Consider the following 21,393-nt stretch of genomic DNA (forward strand, 5'->3'; position numbering starts at 1 on the left):
AACCAGGGTCTGCAGTGATGCCTCTAGCACTGAGATGCAGTGCCTTAGACCGCTGCACCACTCGAGAGCCTAAGTGCACATTAGTTACAAGTAAGTACCCCTCAAGATGCACATCATTAACAAGCTAAATCCTGTGTAACAACTAGTAATTACATTGTACTTATGCAAACATTACATGTGCTTTGAAATTGTGTTTTATTCCTCATCTGAGATTACATTCGTAATAAATCTGTGTTCGTAAACTCAACCAAATTTTATACAATGGGTGGGTCTAACCCTGAACGCTGCTTGGTTAAAACCGCATTCCAGCCGGTGTCTATTCCACAAGTTTCCACCAGCTAAATCTATAATGTTAAAATGCCTATTTACTCTGTTCAATCTGACTGCGCAATCCACTGTCTCAGCCCAGCCAGGCAATTTATAAACTTGAACTCCACTATAAAAAGCATCTAGACATAATCTCACATTTATTTTAAACTAACATTTCTGAGATTTGTATAAACCTTGCTGTCTGTCTCTCTGACATTTGCAACATTGTTTCAATATTCAAATTCGATCTCCTGCTGTCCAAATAGTAATGAACGTGTCAGGAGTCGGGACGATATAGATAGGCAGGCAGCATTTCTCCGCCAGTCGAAATCATGAATCAGCTGGAATTATTTTTATGGGTATATACAAATAAATATAAATTGAAAATCAATCAAATGTATTTATAAAGCCCTTCTTACATCAGCTGATGTCACAAAGTGCTGTACAGAAACTCAGCCTAAAACCCCAAACAGCAAGCAATGCAGGTGAAGAAGCACGGTGGCTAGGAAAAACTCCCTAGAAAGGCCAGAACCTAGGAAGAAACCTAGAGAGGAACCAGGCTATGAGGGGTGGCCAGTCCTCTTCTGGCTCTGCCGGGTGGACATTATAACAGAACATGGCCAAGATGTTCAAATGTTTATAGATGACCAGCAGGGTCAAATAATAATAATAATCACAGTGGTTGACGAGGGTGCAACAGGTCAGCACCTCAGGAGTAAATGTCAGTTGGCTTTTCATAGCCGATCTTTCAGAGTATCTCTACCGCTCCTGCTGTCTCTAGAGAGTTAAAAACAGCAGGTCTGGGACAGGTAGCACGTCCGGTGAACAGGTCAGGGTTCCATAGCCGCAGGCAGAACAGTTGAAACTGGAGCAGCAGCACGGCCAGGTGGACTGGGGACAACAAGGAGTCATCAGGCCAGGTAGTCCTGAGGCATGGTCCTTGGGCTCTGGTCCTCCGAGAGAGAGAAAGAAAGAAAGAGAGAAAGAAAGAGAGAAAAAGAGAGAAAGAGAGAGAGAGAATTAGAGAGAGCATACTTAAATTCACACAGGACACCGGATAAGACAGGAGAAATACTCCAGATATAACAAACTGACCCTAGCCCCCGACACATAAACTACTGCATCATTAATACTGGTGGCTGAGACAGGAGGGGTCGGGAGCAGCTTAAGAGGTCGAAAACAGCTTAAACAAATGCAAATGCAGCTACTTTGCTGTTATTTGGGTTTTTTGACGTGACTGTAAGTTAGCCGTAGTTGGCTAGCTAGCAAGCAAGGGATAAGAACATTGCCAGTCATAGATACAGAACAAAACGACTGAACGACTGGGTTGTGTCTCTAGCAACCCTAGATTTGTGTTGGGACTATATCTTGTGGAAGGATGAAATGGTATGAATAAATGAATCAAAATAAAGTTTTTAATTAAAATATGTCAATCATTATTTGAATATGTTGGTAACCCCTTGTTATTGTCTAACAACACCTGTGCCAATATATCCTCCAAACACCGGCTTCCCTGGCATTATCACTTAAGTATCTATGAGTTGTTACTGTTAACTACAATACTCGCTACCGTGTAATTACACATGTAATTACACTGTAATAAGGATCCCTTAAAAGGAAGATCAATGTGCAGGGGTACGAGGTAATTGAGATATGTGGCCTACATGAAAGCAGGGTAAAGTGACTAGGCATGGGGATAGATAATAATAAGAGTACAATAAAGAACAGAGTAGCAGAAGCATACGGTGAGTGTAAAATTGTGTGTATGTTTTGTGTGCACGTGTGTGTATGTGTGTTCGTGTTACAGGCAGAACATGAAAGTGAAGTGATGAGCGAAATGAGAGCCAATTTTCCGTAGTCCATCGCCGGTATCATTTTCTCACCGCGCGCAGAGAGTGGGAAGCATGAACGAACAGGATCTAGGGAAGGAGGCGGAACTTAAACGAGGCCCACAGCTCAGCTATACAGTAGATCATGTACAAATGCCGTTAATATCTCAATAGACAATTTTCTGTTAGGCTACTACGAGAGATAATTGAGTGCGCGCGATTACCGAAGAGCGTATACAGAGAAGAGACCTAGGAGTCAAGAAACAGAAGAGGAAAGTATCGAGATAAGGTAGATGTGTAAAATGTCTCATTAATCGCGGAATTCATTCGAAACCAGCGTGGCACTCGACTCCACTGGTAAGATTTTAGCATATTCCAGTGTTTCATATTCCTGTGATTTGTGAAATGTTCGAAAGTTTTGATCGATTGTTCCACAATTTACTAGCCAACATAATTAATACAAACTTTTTTTTTTACATCTTCAAAACTATAGCACGAGAATTGCATTCATGAAATAAACCCAAGTGAGCGTCAACACATTGTTAAAGACAGTAAAACATTTTTTAATAACCATTCCTTATTCACATGAATGAACAATGCCTTGATATCATATGTACGATTTAATTTGTCTATTTATCCTTATTGTATTTATTTTGATCATCTTCATTTGCCGTGACGCGTAAATTTCACCACCATCTGCTTTCTTCGAAGGAGTCAATTGTAAGTTCATTTCATTGTTTGTAATTTGAAGACTACATAACACTCCCATTTTCATTTGATATAGCCACCTTTCACAATATCTTTTGTGCACTCCGTGTGTGATGACTCAAGTTTAAGTTGTCGGATAGCAAATGCTATGGTCCCTGATATTAACAAAATAATAGCACACTGTGAAAATAGAAAGACCCAAAACACCATGATTGTGTAATGGAACCATGAACAGTAGTGCACCTCTCCTGATATTTGGTGTTTGGAGGGGTGTTTGAATCTAAACCCAATGTATGTGTTGTGATACACAGAAAGTAAAAAAAAAACTGAATAGAAGTACTCTGAAACATCCAAAATGGTTCTTCAATCTGAATATTGTTGTTTTTAAGTCTTGTGAAAGTCAGTGTAAAAGGCAGGATCAAAACACAATATATGTTTTTTTTTTAATGTCAGACTGTGTCGCTGCTACAATCAAATGATTAAGAGATGCAAATGGTTTTTCGTCTAAATATTGATTGACGATATGGAGAATGGAGAATTCTCTATGAATTCTCTATTCTCTGCGGAGAATATTTTTGGGTGGAATTCCACCTTTTTCTATGCTTTATAGATTACAGTGGTGTAAAGTACTTAAGTAAAAATACTTTCAAGTACTAATTAAGTAGTTTTTTTGGTATCTGTACTTTACTTTACTATTTTTTTATTTTTGACAACTTTTACTTTTACTTCACTACATTCCTAAATAAAATAATGAACTTTATACTCCATACATTTTCCCTGACACCTAAAAGTACTCGTTACATTTTGAATGCTTACCAGGACAAGAAAATGGTCCAATTCACGCACTTATAAAGTCATCCCTACTGCCTCTGATCTGGCGGTCATCCATACTGCATCTAATCTGGAGGACTCACTAAACACAAATGCTTTGTTTGTAAATTATGCCTGAGTGTTGGAGTGTGCCCCTGGCTATCCGTAAATAAATCAAAAACTAGAAAATGTGGCAGTCCGGTTTGCTTAATATAAGGAATTTGAAATGATTTATATTTTTACTTTTGATACTTAGGTACATTTTATCAAATACATTTACTTTTGACACTTAAGTATATTTATAACCAAATACTTTTAGACTTTTACTCAAGTAGTATTTTACTGAGTAACTTTCACTTTTACTCAAATATAACAATTGGGTACTTTTTCCACCACTGCTAGATTAGGAACAGGAGGAGATGGAGAAGGAGCAGTGGCATGTATTCATTGATGCCAAAAACATATAAAATAATTTACAGTGGCTTCGGAAAGTATTCAGACCCCTTGACTTTTTCCACATTTTGTTATGTTACAACCTTATTCTAAAATGTATGATTTTTTTTTCTCCTCATCAATCAAGAAATCTTTGCAAATTTAAATAAAAAATGGAAATATGACATTTACATAAGTATTCAGACTCTTTACTCAGTACTTTGTTGAAATACCTTTGGCAGTGATTACAACCTTGAGTCTTCTTGGGTATGACGCTACAAGCTTGGCACACTTGTATTTGGGGAGTTTCTCCCATTCTTCTTTGCAGATCCTCTCAAGCTCTGTCAGGTTGGATGGGGAGCATTGGTGCACAGCTATTTTCAGGCCTCTCTCGAGATGTTCGATCGGGTTCAAGTCCGGGCTCTGACTGGACCACTCAAGGACATTCAGAGACTTGTCCCGAAGCCATTCCTGTGTTGTCTTGGCTATGTGCTTAGCACACGTTGTCCTGTTGGAAGGTGAACCTTCGCCTGGGTCTGAGGTCTTGAGAGGACTGGAGCATATTTTCATCAACGATCTCTCTGTACTTTTCTCCGTTCATCTTTCCCTCGATCTTGACTAGTCTCCCAGTCTTGCCGCTGAAAAACATCCCCGACACCATGATGCTGCCACCACCATACTTCACCATAGGGATAGTGCCAGGTTTCCTCCTGACATGACGCTTGGCATTTAGGCCAAAGAGTTGAATCTTGGTTTCATCAGACCAGAGAATCTTGTTTCTCATGGTCTGAGAGTTTTTAGGTGCCTTTTGGCAAACTCTGAATGTATCTCACTGGAGAAAGCATCCGAGCCAGCGAAACAGCGCCCCTCTGTCTCTATGTGTAGACCATCTGCCTAATTCTGTCTGGTCAAAAACAGTATGACATTGTTGCTGCCGGTAGCATTTGGCCTTCCTTGATACACCCCCCCCCCCCCCCCCCCAACATTAATATCCAATCAGCGTTGAGCTAAACTGAGTGTGCTCAGTGTCAATGGAAACAAGTTTGAATTTGGCTTCAAACCAATCCCAGTACATCAAGCCAAACGTCATTGACAGAAAAAAACTTGAATTGTTGCATCTCGTTGTGTTGTTGTCCTCTGGTGGCTAGCTAGCTAAAATGGACCCTTTCCTAAATTAGCCATGGATGGCCATGGATGGATTTGGACTTGTGGTTTTAATGAATTATCCATACTGGCCAATGATTATAACAGCAGTTGTGATCCAACCACAAATTCCTACATTGTGCCTCTGGCCTGAGAGGATGGAAGTAGCTAGATGTAGACTAATGTCAACCAGCTGGCCAATTGTTGCACATGAAAGGAAGTTAGGGTAGCGAGCAAGCATTTTAGCCAGGTAGCCCAGGACAACAAAAACTTAAAGCGTGTACTGTATGACAGTCATAGACTTTTTCGGCAACATGAAAGAGAGGGGAGGGCCTTGGAGTTCCTCTACAAGTAGGTTGAGTCAACATGTTTTCTACTTACGCATACACACACACACACACATACACACAGACAGACATAAACACACACACACACACACACACACACACACACACAGAAATCAGTACCATGGGAAGCCACATCATATTTACCTTACATTGATTGGACTAAATTGTTTTTGGAATCTTTTAGTTGTCACTGTATTAGGCTAAGCATAGGTGATGTAATGATGTTCAAATGTTGAAGTTGAAATGGTGCTAGTGGTGACAGCTCCTGATTTCTTTGCGAGTTGCGGTAATTCTCCGGTGTTCCAAATCAATAGTTGTTTAGTAGTCCGAATATGTCGGAAACATTAACTTGATTGACCATGCACCTTAAAGACCTGCATAGGATACAGAGATAAAGAACCAATAGTTACTGACTGGACATTTTGTCCTGCTTTGGTGGAATTCTCGCCTCTGTTGCCTACATTCCTCTCTTGCGTTCTGTTTCACATATTTATTGACATGGGCTATAGCAAATAGGAACAGGCAAATTACTCGGAATGTCATTTGTGTGCTGCCCTGCAGTGCGCTGCGATACTCCGTTCTTTACTGCGTAGCACCAGTCAATTTCAAATAGGCTAAACCATCGTCTGTCACATAATAATGTCGTTACCACGATCACTGTCAATCATTGTCAATAGACGATGCCATCATAATATTGCCCTACCCTAGCATCCCGTGGTATTGTCATGAAGAAGGCAACAAGTAACCTAGAGACCATAAAACAGTGCATGCTGGACATCAAGCACATATCTCGAAATGAATGTGGTAATTGACACTAATGGTACACTAATGCTCGCTACACTTAGGTTAGTTTGAGCACAGTCTGCCATGTGTCAAGTCTTCCTAATTAATTACTGCCACTGAGATGACCATTGAAAGGTATTTTTTTTACATAATCTGTTGATTTGACATTTCAGTACATCTCAGTTTGGACCAATAGATTTCCGTTGAAACTGACAAGTGTTTCTGGCCAGCTGGGGCACATATTTCCTTTGGTGGAGTTTGACTCTAGACCTGCATGATTTCCCGGGACAGGAGCTGGGGTGTGATGCTTTCGACTTTGGCCTTTATCTAAACACTACTAACCAACACGAGGGGCAGGGCCAGGGTTCATGAGGCTGGAGAACAGGGCAGATAAGCAGGGCCACGGTCAATGATCCCCCAGCTAGGGCATGACGGATTGGATTAGATCAGTGGTCGCCAACCTTTTCTGAGTCAAGATCACTTTCTGAGTCCAAAAGCGGGCCGCTCAGATTACATTTTTTTAACAGATTAAATTCAAAGAACATAAGCCTATGCAACATTAACCTATTAAAAACAGTTCTGTAGCAATGAGGTTTGTGCAGTAGGCTCAACCAGGTCACCCATTATACAAGTCAGTATTAGAAGTCCATCCAATTCTGAGGATATCGGGAAATGACTTGGAAATTGGCCACTAGGGGCAACAGTGAGCGATGTTACATTCAAGTAGGTTTTTGTTTTGCTAGAGTGTTGTGGATGTGGATGGGTGTAAGCATCTGCCTCTGGTGCAAAAGGTTGCATGTGTTTGAATCCAGCAATAGAAAGTTGTTTTTGAGATTTTTGTTTTAGCCTATCCCAAACGTTAACCCTTGCCTTAAAACTTCTTATGGCTGTGATCCCATTAACGGGATCGATATGACAACAGCCAGTGAAAGTGCAGGGCGCCAAATTCAAACAACAGAAATCTCATAATTACAAATATTCAAACATACAAGTATCTTATACCATTTTAAAGGTAATCTTGTTGTTAATCCCACCACAGTGTCCGATTTCAAAAAGGCTTTACAGCGAAAGCACCACAAACGATTATGTTAGGTCACCGCCAAATCACAGAAAAACACAGCCATTTTCCCAGCCAAAGACAGGAGTCACAAAAAGCAGAAATAGAGATAAAATTAATCACTAACCTTTGTTGATCTTCATCAGATGACACTGATAGGACTTCATGTTACACATTTGTTCGTTAAAGTTCATATTTATATAAAAAAATCTCAGTATACATTGGCGCGTTATGTTCAGTAGTTCCAAAACATCCGGTGATTTTGCAGAGAGCCACATCAATTTACAGAAATACTCATAATAAATGTTGATGAAAATACAAGTGTTATGCATGGAACTTTTGATAAACTTCTCCTTAATGCAACCGCTGTGTCAGATTTCAAAAAAGCTTTACGGAAAAAGCAAACCATGCAATAATCTGAGGTCGGCGCTCAGAGCCCAAACAAGACAAAAAGATATCCGCCATATTGTGCAGTCAACAGAAGTCAGAAATAACATTATAAATAGTCACTTACCTTTGATGATCTTCATCAGAATGCACTCCCAGGGATCCCAGTTCCACGATAAATGTTTGATTTGTTCGATAATGTCCATCATTCATGTCCAAATAGCAACTTCTGTTAGCGCGTTTGGTAAACAAATCAAAACTCACGAAGCGCGTTCACTAGTTTTTAACATAAATCTTCAATAATGTTCCAACCGGAGAATTCCTTTGTCTTCAGAAAAAGCAAATGGAACGGGAGCTCCCTCTCATGTGAATGCGCATGACCAGCTCCTGGCACTCTGCCAGACCTCTGACTCAATCCCCTCTCATTCAGCTCCCCTTTACAGTAGAAGCATCAAACAAGTTTCTAAAGACGGTAGACATCTAGTGGAAGCCTTAGGAAGTGCAACATGACCAATATCCCATTGTATCTTCAATAGGGGCTGAGTTGAAAATTGACCAACCTCAGATTTCTCACTTCCTGGTTGGATTTTTTCTCAGGTTTTTGACTGCCATATGAGTTCTGTTATACTCACAGATATCATTCAAACAGTTTTAGAAACTTCAGAGTGTTTTCTATCCACATATACTAATAATATGCATATATTAGCAACTGGGATTGAGGAGCAGGCAGTTTACTCTGGGCACCTCTGGGCACCTTATTCATCCAAGCTACTCAATACTGCCCCCAGCCATAAGAAGTAACCATTTAGAGTTAATGCCTAAACTCCCCTTAAACACTTCAAAATTTGACGTTTGGAACAACTTCGAAATGTGACGTTTAAGAAACATGGATGAACATCTAATTCTGACCTGAGACTGTGAGAGCTTGTTGGTAGGCTATAGGCCCAATTCATTATCACAGCATTTTGGCTATGCTTGAATTGCCCTGCCAATGTTGTTCTTCTCAGATAATGTAGAAATTATTTCCAAATTCTAGGTATATGATCACACTGGTAATATATCATTTGTTGTATTACTTGTGAGGCACAACTGAGTGAGCGTTATAATTAGCTTTTATTTTATTTTACTGGACTGATGGCCTGCATCTGATGGTCAGTCTGAGGGGAGGGAGGAAGGGAGAGAGCAGCATTGAGTCTGCATCGGTGAGGCTGTCTAACCTTCCCTCCGCTGTGGAAAGGGGACACAGTCTTCCAGCTGATGGCGAAACTCAAGTCGCACTGCATTATTTCTGCCTCATGCACCAATTCATGTTGTTATTCATATGACCAGAGAAAGTGAAATATTCCTTGATATTAATAACAACGCAAGCTTATCGGAACACTTTGCTGTACTCATTCAGTGCTGGTTGTAGTGTGAGTGGAAGTAGGGAGAACAAGCATTTTATGGCTTATAAAATTGTTGAACAAAGTGTTGACAGTGTTGAATAACAACTTAAACATGAACTTACTTATAAAAACAGCAGCTCTTTGTTGTATTCATTGAGTCTCTGTCAAGTCAAGGTTTTAAATGTTTTGAAATCTCACAGTATCAATTTTGCTGTGCGCTCAAGGCTTCTTTTTACAGCCTATGGCTCGGGAAAACTGTGCAGACACGGTGGTCTGAGCTATTTGATTGCCCAGCGGTAGGCCTATAGGTGCACTTGATTTGCTCTCTGGGCCTGCCGGGTTTACAGAGTTATACCTTCAGACACATGAAATGGTTAAAAATGGAAACACTTTGTCATCCCGGTGCTAGGGTAGCTGAATCACGTGCACCTACCGCCAACAGCGCTAAAAGGTAAAATAATAATACAGAATTGTTTGATGATCGACTAGGAATGCCTCGCGATCGACCGGTTGGTGACCACTGGAGTAGATGATTGGTTGACCTGGCTCAGTATTCAAGATGTGATTGGTGGGTGGCTGGGGACCAGACTGGATGGGAAAGGGGCCCAGCTGTGCTCTCCTGTCAGTCTTGAAGTGAAAAGCCCTGTGAATAGTTCTGTTTGAGCCAAGCATCCGGCTCCGTTAAAGTGGAGTTTATTCTTATCCCAATCCTTTCTCTATCTGGGCCAGACAGGCCCCCTTCAGATCTGACCTTGTCACATTCTGTATTAACATACACTTCCGTTCAAAAGTTTGGGGTCACTTAGAAATGTCCTTGTTTTTGAAACAAAAGCACATGTTTTGTCCATTAAAATAACATCAAATTGATCAGAAATACAATGTAGACGTTGTTAATGTTGCAAATGACTATTGTAGCTGGAAACGGCTGATTTTTAATGGAATATCTACATAAGCGTACAGAGGCCCATTATCAGCAACCATCACTCCTGTGTTCCAATGGTACGTTGTGTTAGCTAATCCAAGTTTATAATTTTAAAAGGCTAATTGACCATTAGAAAACCCTTTTGCAATTAAGTTAGCATAGCTGAAAACTGTTGTTCTGGTTAAAGAAGCAATAAAACTGGCCTTCTTTAGACTAGTTGAGTATCTGGAACATCAGCATTTGTGGGTTCGATTACAGGCTCAAAATGGCCAGAAATAAAGAACTTTCTTCTGAAACTCGTCAGTCTATTCTTGTTCTGAGAAATGAAGGCTATTCCATGCGAGAAATTGCCAAGAAACTGAAGATCTTGTACAACGCTGTGTACTACTCCCTTCACAGAACAGCACAAACTGGCACTAACCAGAATAGAAAGAGGATTGGGAGGCCCCGGTGCACAACTGAGCAAGAGGACAAGTACATTAGAGTGTCTAGTTTGAGAAACAGATGCCTAACAAGTCTTCAACTGGCAGCTTCATTAAAAGGTACCCGCAAAACACTAGTCTCAACGTCAACAGTGAAGAGGCGACTCCGGGATGCTGGCCTTCTAGGCAGAGTTGCAAAGAAAAAGCCATATCTCAGACTGGCCAATAAAAATAAAAGATTAAGATGGGTAAAAGAATACAGACACTGAACAGAGGAACATTGGAAAAAAGTGTTATGGACAGACGAATCTAAGTTTGAGGTGTTCGGATCACAAAGAAGAACATTCGTGAGACGCAGAAAAAATGAAAAGATGCTGGAGGAGTGCTTGACGCCATCTGTCAAGCATGCTGGATGCAATGTGATGGTCTGGGGGTGCTTTGGTGGTGGTAAAGTGGGAGCTTTGTACAGGGTAAAAGGGATCTTGAAGAAGGAAGGCTATCACTCCATTTTGCAACGCCATGCCATACCCTGTGGACGGCACTTAATTGAAGCCAATTTCTTCCTACAACAGGACAATGACCCAAAGCACAGCTCCGAACTATGCAATAACTATCTAGGGAAGAAGCTGTCAGCTGGTATTCTGTCTATAATGGAGTGGCCAGCACGGTCACCGGATCTCAACCCTATTGAGCTGTTGTGGGAGCAGCTTGACCGTATAATACTTAGAAGGGCCCATCAAGCCAATCCAACTTGTGGGAGGTGCTTCAGGAAGCATGGGGGAAATCTCTTCAGATTACCTCAACAAGTTGACAACTAAAATACCAAAGGTCAGCAAGGCTGTAATTGCTGCAAATGGAGGATTCTTTGACGAAGCAAAGTTTGAAGGACACAATTATTATTCCAATAAAAAATTGTTATTTATAACCTTGTCAACGTCTTGACTATATTTCCTATTCATTTTGCAACTCATTTCATGTATGTTTTTGTGGAAAACAAGGACATTTCTAAGTGACCCCAAACTTTGAACGGTAATGTAGTTCAACTCACAGGACAGTCTTTGTTGATGTTTTTAATGTATTGTTCCAGCCACTTATAGGGTCACTATACAGTATTTTTTCTAGGTAGGCTAGATGAGAACAAGTTCTCATTACAACTGTGACCTGGCCAAGATAAAGCAAAGCAGTGCGACACAAACAACAACACAGAGTTACACATGGAATAAACAAACATACAGTCAATAATAAAATAGAAAAAGTCTATATACAGTGTGTGCAAATGAGGTAAGATAAGGGAGGTAAGGCAATAAATAGGCCATAGTGGCGAAATAATTACAATATAGCAATATTGAAATGGCTGCTGGTGTTTGACTGGAGTTGTACTGTAATGACCTGTTGAGGTTTCCATCCCAGAATATCACAAACGATACCATGGAATGCCATAGCCAAAGGAAGAAATGCTGATAGTTATAACTGTATAATTCTCGTTACAGGACTGTAGTACTGATATTTTGATAAGATCATCATGATCTTCCATGGTGAAAAACTAACAAGATAACTGCTGATGTATCCATCAGCTCTAAAGAGCCTTTCTGGAGACTCACAGAGACACTCACTTTCTTTTCCTGGCTGCTGCTGTACAATAAATTCTGATGTACAGGTAACTGCCAGAATAAAGAAAACACTTGAGTAAATGAGGTATACAAAGTATATTGAAAGCAGGTGCTTCCATACTGGTGTGGTTCCTGAGTTAATTAAGCAATTTACACAGTGGCATGTATTCATTGATGCCAAGGGAAGCCAGGCTTCCCAAAATAGTCCGTCAATTCTCAAGTGGCTGAATCTGACCGGAGAAATCATCCAAGCGAGGGAAACAGCGCCCCTCTCTCTCAGTATGTGTAGCCCATGTATCGGATTCTGTCTGGACCAATAGATTATAACATGTTGCCGCCGTAGCATTTGATTGATTGATGCCAGCAAGCATTTGGTCTCCCTTGATAACATTTTTTATAAAAGATTTAGGCAACTGTGGGTTGCCCTGGTGTAGCAAAATGCCTCCAAGGGAGGCCAGTTTGGATTTGGCTTCACACCAATCAAATAAATTCCTAAGCAAAAAGTCATTTTCAGAGAAACGTGTCTGTTTCTGGTCTGCTTGTGTTGATGTCCTGCAGTAGCTAGCTTGCTAAATCTGCCCTTTCTTAAGCCATGGATGGAGATGGGGATTTGTACTTGTGGTTTTGACTTAATTCTCTTTACAGGCCAATGATTATGACGACAATTCAGATCTAACCATAAATTAATGTATTGTGCCACTGGCCTGAGACGATTGAAGTTCAGTATGTAGCCTAGATGTAGCCTAGTAGTCTCACGTTAACTAGCTAGCTAACTTAGCGGGTTCATTGTTACCCATGCAAGCAAGTTAGGCTGGCAAGCATTTTAGCTAGGTAGCCTATAATTTAACACAAAAAAAGTGTACTGAATGAGCCATTGACCGTTTTGCCAACATGAAAGAGAGGAGCATGGCATTGGCATTCAACTAGTCTACAAGTAGCGTGAGTTTAAAAAAATATTTACTTGCGCATGCACACACATACAGACAGAAATCCTTGCCATGGACAGACACATAATATTTAGCGCAATTGATTGGACACATTTTTTGTTGTTCTATCTTTAAATTTGTTTTCAATATATTAAACAAAGCATATAGCCTTGTTTATTTGATGTTTAAAGGTTTAAGTTGAAATGTTGCTGGAATTGCGGAGGCAGTGCTCCCGTTGTCTTTGTGTTGACTTGCGGTACCTCTGTGGTTCTAAATCAGTAGTTGTTTAGTAAACTGTCAAACGTTAACTTGCTTGACCATACTGCAGGTGATATAACTGTTTGTTACGTGCAATATTTGCTTTGTGGACTTCACCGGACAGATGTTGTTCTCCGGTTTTGTGATGAAACAAACGTATGTGTAGTTGACTTTATCCCGCCACTGTGTCACTGTTGTCTTTTTGTTGTCACGGCCTTACTGTATGTCACGGTGGCGTATGAACCAATGAGTTATAGAGCAAACAAATATCACAACATACTGTAGGTTGTAAAATGGCTTTTTTACTGGCTTGGCTTCCTCAGTGATTTTACCCACACACCGCTACTGAATTTACATCCCATTAACATGCTTAGGGTCATGTATAAAAATGCTGGCCAGGCCATTGTTTTGTCTACCATGGCTCAAATCAAATGTTATTTGTCACATGCTTCATTATCAACAGGTGTAGACTAACAGTGAAATGATTACTTACGGGTCCTTTTCCAACAATGCAGAGTAAAAGAAAATATACAAAAATGCAAATATAAAATAGAAATAGTGACACGGGGAATAAATAACAATAACAAATAAAAATACCATGGCTATATACAGAGAGTTCCAGTACCGAGTAACAGCTTCTACCCCAGTACGGGGGGGTAGAAGCTGTTCAGGGTCCTGTTGGTTCAAAGCTTGGTGCACTGGTACCGCTTGCCGTGCGGTAGCAGAGAGAACAGTCTATGGCTTGGGTGGCTGGAGTCTGTCAATTCTTTGGATGACAATGCCCCGAGTGGTCACTGAATTGTTTGATGAGCATGAAAACGATGTAAACCATCTGCCATGGCCGTCTCAGTCATCAGATCTTAACCCAATTGAACGCTTATGGGAGATTCTGGAGCGGCTGCCTGAGGCAGCGTTTTCCACCACCATCAACAAAACACCAAATGATGGAATTTCTCGTTGAAGAATGGTGTCGCATCCTTCCAATAGAGTTCCAAACACTTGTAGAATCTATGTCAAGGTGCATTGAAGCTGTTCTGGCCCGTGGTGGACCAATGCAATATTAAGACACTTTATGTTGGTGTTTCCCTTATTTTGTCACTTACCTGTATCTGTTCATTAAAACACAACAACCACTGTAATGGATGCAGGTGTTTATTCTGACAGTGGCTTTGAATAAGGGGAGTAAATCAGAGTGTTGCGCAGTGAAAAGTCAATGTGAAATGTGAATTATTATGTCGATTTATAATTAATGGCAAATTTTGTGTGGGTTGATACATTTTTCGTAAGGGAAAAATAAGTCCAACATTTCAAATTACAAACTTCGGAAGCCATTTTAAATATACTACAAGTTTTAGATTTCCTGCAACAGGGTGATCAAATTAAGATCCTACATCTGTAGTTTGTAGTGATGGGAATTTCAGTTAAAATAAATAATATTTTGACAATTTTTTTTCATTAGAGTCAGTAATGCCCAGAGCACTCAGGACCCCCCTACCGGTGAACGATGAACTAGCCTCTCGTTCACATGTCGTTCACCATATGGGACTTATTTGAGCTGTCATTTGTGATAGACTCGTAAACGTGTGCTTTAAACAAGGTACAAGTGTTCATTGCTTGGCATACAAATACGATTATTTCTTAATACATTTCAAACGACAGACCCTGGTTCGACCTTGGGCTGTATCACAACCGGCCGTGATCAGTCCGTAGGGTGGCGTACAATTGGCCCAGCGTCGTCCTGGTTAGGGTTTGGCTGGTGTAGGCCGTCATTGTAAATAAGAATTTGTTCTTAACTGATTTGTCTAGTTAAATAAAGGTTAAATAAAGAATGACAAAATTAACAAGGTCTAGTTGTGGCCACAATTGAACTAAATTGTGAGCGACTGTTGACGGAATACATTGCTTGACTGCCGCGAGGCTGATAAGCAAAGTTGTTCGCGAACAACAGCCCCCAAAACGATTTGTTCTCGAGTTTGTTGAGCAGAGGCTGTGTATGTTTTGGTTCTACAAAGCTGTGTCCCATCATAACATTCAATTGGCAATTCATTTAATTTATTCTTGCAACATGTGATCAATTATCAGTTCTAAGCAGGTATTTTTCTTCTTTATGCTCATGATCTATTTCCCTGCACGCATATTACAGACAGTTGGCACTTGGTGGTTGGAGCATGTCTCTGGAGCCGCTGAGCCTGGAGGAGCATGATTAATCCTGCTGTAGGACTCATTGCGGCCAGCACTAGCAGGTCAAATGAACGACTAAATTCAACGAGTCCGTCAGAAAAATAAATCATAACTCTCCAGTCAGTAAGGAGTCTTTCATAAAGAATGAATTGTTCGCAAACTGCACATCACTAGTAGCTTGTGAAGTCACAAGTGTAAGCAGAGCCAATGGAGCCATCCTGACCTGGGCTCAGACCCAAAGTTGTGCCTCAAGTGTCAGGAGAAGCGAAGTAGCGCCTGGAGCCTAATTGCAAAGTGGCTCTGTGGCTAACACTCTGTTACCAAGCTGTTACTTAGAGCAATGTTCCCTCTATGTAACCTCTATAATGAAGTCAGCTCGGGAGGTTTATTTCCTTCATAAGAATTCTCAGCTGGGTATGTGTTTATTTCAGTGCCACTGACATTTTATTTTGCGTACCTGTCCTTTCATGTAGGTTGGTTACTCACTTTGCAGTAAGTTGACATTTTGCCCCTGTTGCTTCCAAGAACAATGTTTCAATGTTTTCCTCACGACTCCCTCGGGCTGAGGGATTTTCTTGTGCCTGCGAAATTGGTTTTGGCTCTATGTCCGAACCAGACCATTGAGGAGAGGGGGAGTTTGCATCACTAAATGGTTTGCGTTGGCTTTGCTTCACCAGGTTTGGAAAGGAAGGGGTTAATTTGCGTCAAACCATTTTCACGTGTTTTGTTTTTACCGTGTTTGAAAATGCTTTGGTTGCTCTGTGTCTGCTTGGTTTTTGAGGTTGAATACGTTCAGTTGTGCAACTGACTAGGCATCCCTATTCTAGGGATAGTCTTATGACGCTCTGCCTTTTCTAAACCTACTGCGTGTAGACTTCACGTTCTATACAGTGTGCTGTCACAGAGCTTTAGCCATTAGGGGGTGTGTCATTACACCATTCTATCTAATGGTCTATGGAAAGTATCATGGTTTTCCATTACAGTGGGACCACTGTGTTACATATCAAATATCACCGCGGCTTCAGTGCATTTCAATGGTTTCCAGCAAGCTATAACGATTGTCGCCTGACGTGGCTGAATTTGATGAGATGTGGTGTAACTGAGTGGAACAGCTGCACTTGAGATTATCAGCTCTATATCTCAACGTGGACTGACTGCTCATGGCACAGAGGCACCCCGTTCCCGCCGGCTCTGTCGCTAGATTCAGTCCACTTTGCCGTGCTCTCTGTGTATGTATCCCCATGCACACTTCTTTGGGTTCTCTCAGCCAACATTTTTGTTCCACTTTTTCTTAATTACAAGGTAACAAACTAGTGAACAACTATGAAAAACAAGATTATATTGTGGCCAATAGAAATTAATGGTAACTAATGTATTGTCATTTTGGGGTCATTTTTAATATAATATGTTTCTAAACACTTTTACAAACATATTCTATTCTTATTTACAATAAAAATTATTGAACATGTAATAGGCTTATAGCCTACTGCCCTTAAACTCAACACTGGACCTCGAAGCCAGTTCCACTGCATTTTTTCATTGTTCCCCTCTAATCAGAGACTGATTTAGACCTGGGACACCAGGTGTGCAATTAATTATCAGGTAGAACAGAAAACCAGCAGGCTCTGGACCTCATAGGGTAAGAGTTGAGTACCCCTGGCCTACTGTTAATATTTTAATGCAGTCATCTCGGTTTTTATTTGAAGCATATTGTTATATGTCACTTGTTTGTATCAAGTGCAAAGACATTGGAAACTTATTTTGTACTGAAGTTATCGGCGGTCACAGAGAGATTCTATGTATAGCGGAGGTCTTCTATTTTTGTTCAGTGTACATACAGTACCAGTTAAAAGTTTGGACACACCTACTCATTCAAGGGTTTTTCTTTATTTTTACTATTTTCTACATTGTAGGATAATAGTGAAGACATCAAAATTATGAAATAACACATATGGAATCATGTAGTTACCAAAAAAGTGTTAAACAAACAGATTCTTCAAAGTAGCCACCCTTTGCCTTGATGACAGCTTTGCACACTCTTGGCATTCTCTCAACCAGCTTCGGGAGGTAGTCACCTGGAATGCATTTCCATTAACAGGTGTGTACCTTGTTAAAAGTTAATGCATTTGAGCCAATCAGTTGTGTTGTGACAAGCGAGCACTTCCAGGCTGTCTGTGCTGGTATCTTGTGGTGGCTGCTCCTGACATACCGACACACGGACTGGGCAGTGGGCATCTCTCCACATGTGCCCACTGCCTGCTCCGGCTCTGTGCCCGCCCTGTTTCCCTCCCCCTGGCCAACAGATGGAGACTCTGAGTTCAAGAGAATGGAACTAAATTGACAGCATGCTACACTGATGGGTTAAGATTAAGACATCAACCAAGTCATAGAATAAAGAATGGAAAAAGCTAACACGCTGAAGTGTTTTCCAGACAGATGTGGCTAGGGGACAAGGTGTTTATAGTAAGGTCAGTCACATTGAGGATGGCTATAGGATCCGCTGTACACTAATAGAGCTGACGGACAGTGAAAAATAGGTTGGCGAAAATGCTTCCTTCCACTCAGCCTGTTTTTACTCACCTCACAACTGGCAACACTTTTCAAGGGGGTTATTTTGAGTCAGATTGAGACGGCAACAAGGAGCTCTCAGGTGTTTGTGTGGCTAATGGGTTACATAACAGCACCATGGAACCGTAGGTTAAAGGATGACCCTGCTGTGTAGCATGGTGTGACACGTGTGGTCATACCCTCTGTAGATGGAGATACATACTGGGGTGAGGGCAGGCGTGTGTTATAGGAAAACACCCCACCCCCCCCACTGCCCTCCAACCACCCCCAAACACCCCCAACGGGCCCCAACCGTCCCCTGCCTGTAGAAGTGGATGAGGAGCATGGTGTGGAATGCACACCCCTCCTGAAGCGGATGTGGTACATGGTATAGTATGTCAGAAGGTATTGCTGGCTATTTAAGACATCTGGGACAGGAGCTTCAAAAACCTGAACACATGCAGTAATGCAGAGACAGCAGTTGATGCCTGTATCAATATAGTTAGGGTATCCTGAGTGGCGCAGCGGTCTAAGTCACTGCATCACAGGGTGTCACTATAGACCCGGGTTCGATCTTGGGCTGTATCACAACCAGCCGTGATCGGGAGTCCCATAGGGTGGCGCACAATTGGCCCAGCGTCGCCCGGGTTAGGGGAGTGTTTGGCCGGGGTAGGCCGTCATTGTAAATAATAATTAGTTCTTAACTGACTTGACTTCCCCCGGGCAAGTCTTACACTAAAGTATAATTCTAAACCTGCCTCATATGAAGATTACAGGCCGTTGATGGTGTGTCTTTGCTGCTTGACAGGACTAAGTCACCTAAACTTGGGCTTTCTATGGTTGTAGGCATCAGCGGCCTGGCCCTGTCTTACTAATATGGCCTCCTCCTCTCACTCTGTTCCTCTCCCAGGGTCAGCAGCAGCTGTATGGCAGGGTGCTGCTGATGTTTGTTTGTTATGCCATGTGGCTCTGTGTGTCACCAGAGCCGGTGAAAGTGTTTTACAAGTCACCAGAGCAGGTCAATACTGGCTGATTAACTATGTTGACTTTGGTGTAAAAACAGAAGCTACCCACGGCCACTAATGGTCCCCACTCACCTTCATTCCCCCCTGCTTAACAGGAGTAAACTCAGGGATGCCATTGTAGAATACTAGTAAAACATCTTCCAACAGAAAACGTTTTGCAACTAAAACAAGCATGTCTGGGGCCTCCCGAGTGGCGCAGTAGTCTAAGGCACTGCTACGTAGTGCTAGAGGCATCACTACAGACTCGAGTTCGATCCCAGACTGTGTTGCAGCCGGCCGTGACCGGGAGACCCATAAGGCGGCGCACAATTGGCCCAGCGTCGTCCGGGTTAGGGGAGGGTTTGGCCGGCCGGGATGTCCTTGTGCCACCGTGCTCTAGCAACTGGCCGGCCGAGTGCATGCACACTGACTCGTGTCGCCAGTTGTACGCTGTTTCCTCTGACACATTGGTGCGGCTGGCTTCCGGGTTAAGCGAGCAGTGTGTCAAGAAGCAGTGTGGCTTGGCAGGGTTGTGTTTCGGAGGATGCATGGCTCTCGACCTTCGCCTCTCCCGAGTCCGTATTGGAGTTGCAGCGATGGGACAAGACTGCAACTACCAATTGGATATCACGAAATTGGGGAGAAAAAGGGGTAAAAAGTACAACAATAAAAAATGGCTTATTAGACAAGTTTAAGTTAGTCCCTTCACGTTTCAGCTGTTTGCTTCGGTTTGGTTCCTAGTAAATACACTCCTGGTCTGTGTGTTGGATTGGGTTGGGTAGGGCGGGCACAGTGACACATACAGTACAGCGTAAATAAGGGGTTATAACAACCCAAGATAAATACACGAACATTGAAAGATGTGTGTGTGTCTGACTGTGTAAAGATGGAAGTGGACTCTTCTAACAAGTGGATTCTGTGAGACGTCTTACCGTTGGACCCATCTCAGTAACAAGAGGACTACAAGTAAAGGACATAGACAGGTTGTACAGCCAGCTGCTCTATAAATACACACACATAATGATTCCATGTGCGTTCATATTCTCCAGAGTGCAGAGCTTTCTGGGAACAATTCACCAAATCCAATGGGACAACATGATTGAAATTGATTCAGAAAAGCCTATGGCAAACGCTTGTATGATTCAGAAAATCAATTACGATGTACTTACTAACAATGAGTCACAGAGAAAGGAACGTGTTGCTTTTATAAGCCATAGTCAATGATTACGGTTGTAAAGAATGGACGCTACTCCATTAGTGCAACGGTAATAAATGCATGTACTGGGATCTTCCTGACTTAACACCCCTATCCAATCATATCATTTTCATTTAATACAGTGTTTACGTTGGGAAATAAACTCCATACGTATTCAAATATTTACATTGGGCCTGACAATGAGAACCGCATCTGTAGCCAGAGAGCATTGAGGAAGTGAATGAGAAGAGAAAATGTGCCAAATAAAGTATAGAAACAGGAAATGCACACAGTGGCCATACAGAGACTGGGGGCTAAAGGTGCAGAGCAAGAGAGACAGCAGTATGAGAGAGTCTACAGAAGCCTGAGATACAGTAAAACGTTCTGAAACAAATTCAGACAGTGACAGGTCGGATAATAAACATTGCTTTAATATTCCCATGCTCAAAATGACAGATGAGGATACTTTGGTAATTAGAGTGTATTTGATGTAGTGGGATAATATATCTTGAACTTGAACTCAACTATAATGTTATTTCTGTCCCCAGGGACACTAAAGTGGCCTAGCAACTCAGCAGAAGCAATATGCTATTATTGAGGGAGATCTTAGCACTACACATTCCATAGACTACTTCTCACCCACAAGGGGATAGGTACAGTCCATGTGTATTCTCTGTGTGTCTCGCTCTTTGTCTGTGTTTATCTGTCTAGTGGAAATTGGGTGTCGTCTATTCTTTGACCCTGAACTGACCATGTCACGTCTTCCAAAAAGTGTGGTCTGCCAGTGTCCTAGATCATCAGCCAAGGCCATGGATATAAAACGGGGCCTAAATAGACTCAGGTATAACATATACAGCTGACCTTCTGCTGACTCATCTGATCTTTAATAACCTTTGATAGAATAAATCCTGGATCTATCTCCTCACTGCTTGATCCAGCTCCTGCCAGGCAGCACTGCACCCCACCAAGGCAGAGAGGAAAGATGAAAGATTGATCTTTTGCAACCTTTCAGATTCGAATTAATGAGTGATGTTACATTTGAACCTTTACTCGCATGTCCCTCATTTCGAAGCCGCTCAGAGACATTCAAGGTCTCCAATGAACCTCACTGTGGCTCAGTTTCCTTATGTTAATCACA

At 41.7% G+C, this 21,393-nt stretch overlaps 1 protein-coding gene across 3 annotated transcripts in view; it reads left to right on the top strand.

The window, feature by feature from the left end:
* The first annotated feature begins 2,200 nt into the window (after nt 1-2,200).
* Nucleotides 2,201-21,393, top strand: part of LOC120065041 (sodium-coupled neutral amino acid transporter 3-like) — a 59,108-nt gene continuing 39,915 nt past the window's right edge. The window contains exons 1-2 of one of the 3 annotated variants that reach the window (XM_039015698.1): nt 2,202-2,495; nt 2,850-2,858. The gene's annotated coding sequence lies outside the window, so the exon portion shown is untranslated. Of the gene's footprint in view, nt 2,496-2,849; nt 2,859-21,393 lie in introns of all 3 variants that reach the window. The other 2 variants (XM_039015699.1, XM_039015697.1) reach the window with 2 other exon arrangements.

Source organism: Salvelinus namaycush, chromosome 20 (genome assembly GCF_016432855.1).
Source record: "Salvelinus namaycush isolate Seneca chromosome 20, SaNama_1.0, whole genome shotgun sequence".
Classification (NCBI taxonomy): domain Eukaryota; kingdom Metazoa; phylum Chordata; class Actinopteri; order Salmoniformes; family Salmonidae; genus Salvelinus; species Salvelinus namaycush.